Here is a 10,847-nt window from a genome sequence, read left to right on the forward strand (position 1 = left end):
CAGTGATTTCAAACTGCTCTTTCCAAAGGATGATTTAACTCTATGAGATGAATACACCTGTCACAAAGCAGCTGCTCACAAAGATTCTCTTCAGTTTTCAAAGGAAGACATTTCCTTGCTCAACACAGGCCTCCAGGCGCCACTTAATATAACTTTGCAGATTCCTCAAAGAGAGACTTTCCAAACTGGGCAATGTAGAGTAAGCTTTAACTCTGTGAAGTGAATACTCATATCAGAGAGCTGTTTCCTGGAACGCTTCTTTCTGGGTTTTATTTGAGGACAGATCACTTTTCCCCATATTCTTCAATGCACTTCGAAATATAATCTTTTTGGTTTAACAGGAAGAGTGTTCAAACATTGCGTTATGAGAAAAGAGGTATAACTCCCTGAGTGGAATGCAGACATCACAAAGCAGTTTCTCAGAAAACTTCTCTCCAGCTTTTATCTGAAGATATTTCCATTTTCACCATAGGCCTGAAGGTGCTCCCAGATGTCCTTTCATGTTTCTGTCCATGATGGAGTTTCCAAGCTGTGTAATGTAAAGAAAGCTTTATCTATGTGAGATGAATAAACATAGCAAAAAACAGATTTACAGAAAGCTTCTTTCCAGTTTTTATCTGAAGATATTTCCTTTTTCACCATAGTCCAGAATTTTCTCCCGAATATCACTTCACGGATCTGTCCATGGCAGAGTTTGCAAGCTGCGTAATTAAAGAAAGCTTTATCTCTGTGAGATGAATACACATAGCACAGAGCAGTTTCACAGAAATCTTCTATCCAGCTTTACTTTGAGGCTATTTCTCTTTTCACCATATTCGTCAATATGCTCCCAAGTATCCCTTGGTACCTTTTTGTCCAAAAGGGTTTCCCCTATGCTGTATGAGAAGAGAGGTATAACACTGTGAGTGGAATGCACACGTCACAAAGCAGTTCCTCGGAAAGCTTCTCTCCAGTTTCTATCTGAACATATTTCCTTTTTCACTGTAAGCCTCAAAGCACTCTCGAATATCCCTTCGTATGTTAAACATAAACCATGTTTGAAAAGTGCTCAATGAAATGAGAAGCTTAACTGAGCAAGAGGAATCCACAAGACACAGAGCATTTTCACAGAAAGCTTCCATCTGAATTTTACCTTAGGATATTTCTTTCTCCATATTCTAAGGATCATTCCCAAATGTCCTTCCTCAGATTACACGAAAACAGTGATTTAAAACTGCTCAATATAAAGAATGGTTTAACTCTATGAGAAGAATACACACATCACAAAGCAGTTGCTCAGAAAGCTTCTCTCCAGTTTTCATCTGGAGACGTTTCCTTGCTCACCACAAGTCCCCAGGCGCCACTTAATATCCCTTCAAAGATTCCTCAAAGACAGAGTTTCCAAACTGGGCAACATAGAGTAAGCTTTAACTCTGTGAAATGAATGCACATATCAGAAAGCAGTTTCCTGGAACAATTCTCTCTGAGTTTTATTTGAGGATATTTCACTTTTTGCCATAGTCTTCAATGCGCTCTGAAATATCACGTTTTCAATTTTACAGGAACAGTGTTCAAACACTGTCTTATGAGAAAAGAGGTATAACTCCTTGAGTGGAATGCACACATCACAAAGTAGTTTCTCAGAAAGCTTCTCTCCAGTTTTTATCTGAAGATATTTCCTATATCAACATAGGCCTGAATGTGCTCCCGAATGTCCCTTCATGAATATGTCCATGACGGCGTTTCAAAACTGAGTAAGAGAAACAAAGTTTTATCTATGTGAGATGAATAAACAAATCTATCACAAAGCAGTTTCACTTAAAGCTTCTTTCCAGGTTTTCTGTGAGTATATTTCCTTTTTCATCAAAGCCGTCCCTATACTCCCAAATGTCCCCTGGTAGCTTTTTCTCCAAAAGGGATTCCCCAATCCTCTATGAGGAGAAAAGTATAACGGTGATTGGAATGCCCACGTCACAAAGCTGCTCCTCGGAAACCTTCTCTACACTTTCTATCTGAAGATATTTAAATTTTCACTGTAATCCTCAGAGTACTCCTGAGTATCCCTTAGTTGACAAAACTACAAAAGTGTTAGAATACTGCTCAATGAAAACAGAAGCTTAACTATGTGAGTGGAATTCACTTGACACAGAGCAGTTTCACAGAATGCTTCCTTCTGGTTTTTATCTAAGGGTATTTCTTTTTCAGCATATTCTAAAAACCGTTCACAAATGTCCTTTCTCAGTTTCCACAGAAACAGTGATTTCAAACTGCTGAATCCAAGGAATGATTTAACTCTATAGGATGAATACACACATTAGCTGCATAATATAAATAAAGTTTTATTTATGTGACATGAGTAAACACAGCAAAGAACACATTCACCGAAAACTTCTTTCCAGTTTCTATCTGAAGATATTTCCTTTTTCACCATATTCCTGAATGTGCTCCAGAATGTCCCTTCTCGGAACCATCCATGACGTAGTTTCCAAGCTGTGTAATGTAAAGAAATCTTTATCTATATGAGATGAATACACATATCACAGAGCGTTTTCACAGAAAGCTTCTTTCCAGTTTTTGTCTGAAGCTATTTCCTTTTTCACCATTGGCGTCAATATGCAAATGAATATAGCTTGATACCTTTTTCTCCAAAAGGGTTTCCTCGATGATGTTTGAGAAGAGAAGTATAACACTGTGTGTGGAATGCACAAGTCACAAAGCAGTTCCTTTAAAACTTACCCTCCTGCTCCTATCTGAACATATTTCCTTTTTCACTGTAAGCCTCAAAGTGCTTCCGATTATCCCTTCATAAGCTAACCATAAACAATGTTAGAAAACTGCTCAATGAAAAGAGAAGTGTTGGGGTTCGTGCCGGGGGTGGTGGAGAATGAAAGAACACACAAAAGACAAAGACACACAGAGAACATGGCGGCCGCACTCAGAGCCTCCGCCTCACTTTATTTATACTGCATAAACCCCATGTCAGCAGAAAGAATGCAATGCAAAACAAACTTTCTTTTCCCACATGTAACCTTCTACTCAGTTCCTTGTTTCTATGCTCTTCCTTATCTGCCCCCCTTCTTGGCGCCTACGGGAGTTCATTAAAAGTTCAATTGGATATACTGTCCTTGAGCCCTATCTATTCTCAGCATACTGTTTTCAAAGGCCCCTGCATTTCCCCCTTTTTGTTTTGTTTTGCCTCAATCCTAAAAAGGTAGCCTATATTTGTTCCTGTGTTTTCTTTTGTTTTTGGAAGCGACGGAGAGAGCATCGGATCACCAAAAGAAGTAGATTCAATTCGAGTGCCCAAAACAATATACTTCCAGAGATTGTAGAAATCCATGTTTTCATCTGGGTCCATGGGTTAAAGGCAGCAAGGCGCTGACCCAGCTCTTGCAGGATTACGGTTCCGGACAACACATGTAATTGTTGTTGAAATGCTTCGGAAATGTTCTGAGTGAGCTCTTGGATGTCCAAACTAATATTTTTATGGCCTACTAATAATTTTCAGATTACAGTCCTATTTTGAGAGATGTTAAAAGGCACAGGCGTTACCAAAAATTGAGTGGAGTTCCAATCACATTGTAATGTTATCCGAGTACTGAGTACAGTGAGCTGATCTCCAAGCCATGTCAATGCTTGCTCCATGTTGTCCAATCTTTCAGCAAGTTGAGAATAAATGTTCCGTTGTTGAAGCCATAACTGGTGAGATTGCTCGTGCCATTGCTGCACAAATTCAGCATTTTGTATGCTATGATGAAGAGCGAGTCCTGCTACGGTCGCAGTGGAGGCGATGGCAACAAGACTCATCACCGAGGCAATTATAAGTCCAAGGGCATGGCGGGTTCACTGGAGAGAAGTCCAAATATAAGTTTCAAGAGGTGATGCCCCCCACAGTCACGTAAGGTTAACAGGTAGCCAAATTTCCTTACGAGCCCTGAGGATATAAATATCTACAGTAAAGTTGTGCCACCAGGAATGATTGAGGCAAGACAAAAATGTACACATATCTGTACAATTAACAATCCCCGTATCATTATCCCATGTCAAATTCCCTGCTAATAATAGGTAGGGCTCACGGACACAAGCAATAATATATCAGGAGGTATTTTGATATAACTGAATATGAAAGGAGTTAGTTGGGTTAGAAAGATTAAGGGACATATTTCCCACAAAAGTGCTAATGGCATCACCTGCAGCTAACAACTTCCAAAGATGACTCTGTACTTCAGGCTTCCTTCATGCCATACCAAGGTTTCATTACTGTTAGCAGCAATACTTTTATTTACCCAGTGTCATTTAAAAGGTATGTGACTAAATTTTATTTGAAAATAACCATGCACACTCCAATCAGTTATTTACATTCCATTGTATTCTAATAAAATCCGGGGTTTAGTTCCCCGATATTGTTGTCACTCCAGCACCTCAATATTAGGAGAAACCTCTAGAATAGGACAAAAAAGTAAAGAACTAGGAATAGTTCCATTACTATATACAGTATGATTATATTAAAAACTTCTAGGTACAATAATAACAGTATTAGCAGCCACATGACTATGATTATAACGAACAGCCCAGGCTTCATGCGATTTTCGGAGACAATGAGAACTATTTCCCATACATTTTGGAACTCCTTCCACTCCAAATTGATATGTGTTGTTTATAATTCCCGTTTCCCGTTCTATATTGTCCTTGTCTATGTAGGGGGACAGCATCCAAGTAGTGTCATTGGTGAAAACCTTAATTTCCACCTCCCCCCAGGCAACTCCCTGATACAAGGGCGGAAAGGGAATATAAGTCCAATATTCATACAAAGCCTCACTAAGAGAAATAAGTCTCCCACCGAGGCACATCCAACAAAGGAAGAAATGCATGCTGAATCCAGTTTTCTTTTCAACAGGGTTTCAATCATCTTGTAGGAAACCACTCAGGTCCGCTCCCTGTAAGGACAAGAGCATAGCCCCATCCCTGTTTTAGAACTTGCCCTTGAACATACTTACCTTCTTCATTAGGATACCAAAGCTTTAAACTGTTAGCGGGGACTATCACCGAGGGAGGTGAGGAAAGATGGGTTACGGCAGCAGACTCTTGCAATTGTCTCCATTGATTCAAAAAAATTAAGGTAAAAAGAACCTTCAAAATCTGGTTTCAAGATCTGGTTTCTGGGGGCTCATTTCCCCCTTTTTGTTTTGTTTTAATAGTTAAGTTTTTAAAGTTAAATTTGCGCGCTCAATGATGGCTTGACCTTGACTGTTGCCCGGGATACCGATGATATGTTGAATATTGTATTGCTGTAAGAAAACTTGTAATTTACGAGAGACATAGGCAGGGGCATGATTAGTTTTAAGTATAAGAGGAATGCCCATGATGGCGAAACAAGTTAAGAGATGAGTAATAATAGAAATGAGAAAAGGTATCAATGGTATGATGAACATACTTTAATCGTCCAAAAGAAGGGACACCTCGTGGATTAACCCCAGGATGGAAGGATGGAATGCTCAAAGGAGCACAGGAAGGACAAGCTCGAATAAGAGAAAGAACTTGTTTATAAGTTAAATGAAACCATTGTTGAAGGCCAGAACTATTAGTGTGATGTAGAGTATATTTTTGTTCTGCAGCATGTAGGTGGCCTATTAAAAGTGAATCAATCTGAGTATTACCATGAACTAATGGTCCAGGAAGTTGAGAATGAGAACAAACATGAGTGATGAATAAAGGAGCTCAACGTTGGCTCAAAGTAGAAGATAACAAGGAAAAGAGTTTTTGAAGAGAAGAAGCAGCACAAAGAGGTAAAGTGGCCTGAGAAATGTAAGAAGTAACATAAACGGCGTATTGAGAATCACTAACAATGTTACAACCAGTAGTAGGGAAATCAAGTAAGACCATGAGAATAGCAAACAGTTCTCCCTGTTGCACCAAGGGATAAGGATAAACTGTAACTCGAGATTGATGAACACTCCAATATCCAGCCTTATCATTGCTACTAGCATCAGTAAAAAAGGTAGGACCTTGAACAGGAAATACAGAAATTGGTGAGAAAGGCAACACAGGATGTTGCCTAAAAAATGAAAAGATCGGAGTCTTAGGATATTGGGTAGAAAATTGTCCAACAAAAGAAACGCAAGCAACTTGCCAAGAATCAGAAGTTGCAAGAAGATAAGTGATCTGATTATGAGTGAATTGAGAGATAATTAAGGAAGGATCTCCTCCCCAAAGTTGTCGACAGTGATGCCGTCCTTTGATGATCAGTTCAGCTAAATGATCGATATAAGTAGCCAAGCGTTTAGATATTTTATTGGACAAAAAGATCCATTTTAGTGGTCAACTAGTTTGATGAATCATTCCTGTGGGAGAAGGTAAAGTATGAAATAAACAAAAGGAAGGGCCTTTTGAAGTTGCTCTTCAACAAGCTGGAGTTCCTGTAAAGCCAAAGGAGTTAAATGGCGTGAGTTGTCCAAGTGACTGTCTCCTTCTAGAATATAAAAAATATGTTATAACTGATATGTTGGTATTCCTAAAACAGGACGCATCCAATTAATGTCTTCTAGAAGCTTTTGAAAATCATTTAATGTTTTTAAATGATCACGTCAAATTTGAATTTTTGGGGGTCGAATATTTTGTGCCCCCAAGGTATAACCTAAATATTGAATAAGAAAATCTAGTTAAATTTTTTCTGTGGCAATATTAAGTGAGTAGAAAGAAAGCTGAGTTTGTAATGATACAAAAGCATCTTGCTGCTTTTCTCTGGTTTTAACTTTGTGGGATAAGGGCAGGATTAGGAAGACCAGGCTGTAAACTTTCCCTAGGTTGAATGTAAACATTTATAGTTTTAAGAACAAGACAAAGACGGGAATTCCATGCAGAAGTACGTGGCTTTAGATTCCTCTGGGCCATTTGTTTTTTGACTTACTCTTTTAAAATCCTAAGTATTTCTTTAGATAATGGCCACTGTTTCACCTAAAGAGGAGTGGTCGTTTCACACTTTAATTATAAAACTTGAGGCTGGTGAACAGTGGCTATGAGTTTAAAGGATTGTAGCCCATTTTGAACATCATATTTTTGACAGCTGAGGAAATATGAAAAATGTTTTAAAAAGCACCAAATTGTTATGAAAGACTTTGTCCCCAAAGATTAATATTGATAGGAATAATATAAAAAACACTTGACCTTGTTGACCTTTAGGACCAATACAGGTTAAAGGTTCTACGTTTTGATAAACCACAGAAGCAGCACCCAAGCCAGTGAGTATAACTGAAACTTGTCTTTTTTCCCATTGTATAGGCCAATAATTTAAACAAATGATAGACATATTTACCCCCGTATCAATTAACTCTTTTAAAACTATTCCATTAATGTGCAATGAACATAAGGGCTTTTGATTAGAAACTAAAGTTTCCCAAAAAACAGTTTTTTCTGTGCTACCAAACCCTCTCTATTGAGAATACGTTCCCCTGCCTCTAGGCGTATAAATTGTGAAACTTGTACCAAAATAAGAATTTTATTAGTAATATCATGTCCTTTTGGCAAAGGGCCACACACTCTAATAGCTAATTTATATTCTCCTCCATTAGGAGACAAAGTATAAGGCTGAGTAATAGCTAAGTCAGCAGCGGCGCTCTGCTTAGTTGCCGCATAAAGCTGAGAAACTGGGGTAACGTGTGGGATCCTTAAGGAGGACTTGAATTTATTCCTTAATGTTGTAGGCCATTGCTCACTGAATATTGTAGTAGACTTGTATTGTAATTGTCGGGGCCCCAAGCCTGTGGGCCCCGGCTCCCGTTTCCCAGGAGAGGAGACAGTAAATTTCCACTTTTATCAGTTTTGGAACGACATTTATTTGTCCAATGTCGACCTTTACCACAACATTTGTACACCTCTGAAGGCAGCTTTCTGCCTTGAGGGATAAAAGTGTTCAATTTTTATGACATTCTTTTTTGAAATGTCTAGGTTTACCACACTGAAAGCAAACACCTTGTTTGTTATTTCCTTTTAAGGCTTTAGACAAAGCTCCAGCAAATAATTGAGCATTATAAATAGCCCCTCCAACACTAACACAAGTTTTAATATATTTATCTAAATTGGCCCCATTGGCCTTTAACGATTTTAACAATTTTTAACAGTCAGTATAAGCATTTTTAAAAGACAATGTTTGTAACAAAATTTTTGAAGCAAGGCCAGTACCCACAATTTTGAAGACAGCATCCTGAAGATGGGCTACGAAATCTGGATATAGTTCATTTGTGCCCTGTAAAATCTTCACAGAGGAAAGGGAACATTTTCCTGTTATCTCTACCTTATTTCAGGCCCTTAAAAACAAAGTCTTGATTTGAGTAAGGGCAACATCATTTAAACCAGCCTGAGCATTAAGAGTAGCATATTGGCCCGTGCCTGTGAGTTGTTCCTCAGTGGGTCCAGGGGGATAACACATAACATTTTTCCTAGCCTGTACATGTGCCTTGTTCATTTACCAGCTGTGCAATTGTAACCACTGAGAACGATCAAGAAAAGCCTTCCCCAAAGTCTTCCAGTCTATAGGAATTATCAAATTTTCTGATGAAAAAATATCAAGAAGACCAAGGATAAAAGGAGATTGAGGTCCATAGTTAGAAATGGCAGCTTTCATTTCTTTTTTAAAAATTTAATTTGTAAGGCATTAAATTGGACATTATTGCCACCATTTGAAAACTGAGCATTAGGAGCAAAAGAAGCACAAATAATTGGAAACAAATCCAGCTCCTTAAAATTTTTTTTAATTAAAAGTATATATAATATATAATAATACTCATATCTCCAAATATAAAGAATCTCAACATATTAATAAGAAAAGGCAAATAACCCAACCAAAAGTAGCAGAACAAAGAAATGACAATAATCCTATATGTCTAACATCATTACTCACTAGGAAATATGTATATTAATACCAAATTGAGAATCATTACATACACAATACAATGGTTAAAATTTAAAAACACAGAAAATATCAGGAGGTAGTTAATGTGTTAAGCAGCTCGAATACTCAACTTCTGTTTGGAGTGTAAATTGGTGGAACCTATGCAACCCTATAACATAACAATTTCCTAGCTGGGGTTATTAATACTATATTAATATTAATAGTTAATATTAATGTGCTTATTTATTGACTATTGAAATACTCATAATATTTTAACAAACAACAAGATATACATATACACTGGTTTTGACATATTAAACAGGTGTTTAGTATAAATTTAAAGTATGTCTGATGTGAACAGGGCTTCAACTTTGCCAAACAAAGGTAAAGATAAGGAAGCCAGGGGGTTGGAGGCTCTGGAAAATCCTCTTTTAACAGGGCAGAAGGAAAAGAAACAGGGAAAGCTCGCAAAGGTGAATTAGAAGAATATATCTATAATATTTGTTGAAGCATTTCCATAATACACTGCATGTCAGAATTTCCCTTAGAAGAAGGAAGGGCTGGCTTTTTCTCTTCTCCCCCTTTTGCTACCCCCCCCATCCTCTGTTATCCTGGCACAAATGGGCTCCATTTCAGATTTATTTATTTATTTTTCCAAATCCTCAGTTACCTTTCCTCCTGTGGCTACATTACCACACTCTGAATCAGTCTCAAGTAACTCTAATGTCTGAGTGATAGAGTCACACAAGGTCCACAATTTTAAGGTATAATATCCCCTAACTGGAGAGCTCTAAGCAGAGTTTTTACTACCTGTAACCATTCTCTGCGATTCAGCTGCACTTTAGTCTGATACTGAAACCAGTAACAATGTTGTTCAACATGGGCAAACAATCACTTCAAAGTCTTTTTCTTTCACTTCTACTCCTATAGACAGCAACAGTCCTTGAAACAGCCGTAAATATTCTGAGGCCAGAGAGATGGAATTCCCCATAATGAAAGCTTAAGAAGGTTCCCCTTAACAATATCTGGGCCTTGCCTGCCCCTAGGGGGTTCCCCTTCTTGTTCTCTCCTACTCACCTGTGCTGACCCTGCTCGCTGTGCCACTTGTTGGGGTCCGTGCCGGGGGTGGTGGAGAATGAAAGAACACACAAAAGACAAAGACACACAGAGAACATGGTGGCCGCACTCAGAGCCTCCGCCTCACTTTATACTCCATAAACCCCATGTCAGCAGAAAGAATGCAATGCAAAACAAACTTTCTTTTCCCACATGTAACCTTCTACTCAGTTCCTTGTTTCTATGCTCTTCCTTATCTGCCCGCCTTCTTGGCGCCTATGGAAGTTCATTAAAAGTTCAATTGGAGATACTGTCCTTGAGCCCTATCTATTCTCAGCATACTGTTTTCAAAGGCCCCTGCAGAGAAGCTTAACTGAGTGTGAGGAATTCACATGACACATAGCAGTTTCTCAGAAAGCTTCCTTCTGGTTTTTATGTGAGGATATTTCTTTCCCCATATTTTAAAAAGCGTTTCAGGATATTCTAAAGAGCATTCCCAAATATTCTTCCTGAGATTCCACAGAAACAGGATTTTCAAACTATTCAATCCAAAGAATGATTTAACTCTATGAGATGAAAACACACTTCACAAAACAGTTGTTCAGAAAGCTTCTCTCCAGTTTTCAATGGAAGACATTTCCGTGCTCACCACAGGCCTCTGGGAGCCACTAATATGCCTTCGCAGATTCCTCAAAAACAGAATTTCCAAACTGAGTAATGTAGAGTAAGCTTTAATTCTGTCAAGTGAATGCACATATCAGAGAGCAGTTTCTTGGAATGGTTCTTTCTGGGTTTTATTAGAGGATAGTTCACTTTTCACCATAGTCTTCGATGTGCTCTGAAATATCACTTTTTCAGTTTTACAGGAACACTGTTCAAACACTGACTTATAAGAAAAGAGGAAAAACTCCCTGAGTGGAATGCA

General features: G+C 38.3%; 1 long non-coding RNA gene across 1 annotated transcript; it reads right to left on the minus strand.

The window, feature by feature from the left end:
• Window positions 1–2,891: 2,891 nt before the first annotated feature.
• LOC141407513 (uncharacterized) lies at window positions 2,892–10,050 on the minus strand. Its single transcript, XR_012416917.1, has 2 exons — window positions 9,944–10,050; window positions 2,892–4,916 (listed from the first exon to the last, which is right to left on the minus strand). It is a non-coding gene; the product is annotated as an uncharacterized lncRNA (long non-coding RNA).
• Window positions 10,051–10,847: the final 797 nt, after the last annotated feature.

Source organism: Macaca fascicularis, chromosome 8 (assembly GCF_037993035.2).
Source record: "Macaca fascicularis isolate 582-1 chromosome 8, T2T-MFA8v1.1".
Classification (NCBI taxonomy): domain Eukaryota; kingdom Metazoa; phylum Chordata; class Mammalia; order Primates; family Cercopithecidae; genus Macaca; species Macaca fascicularis.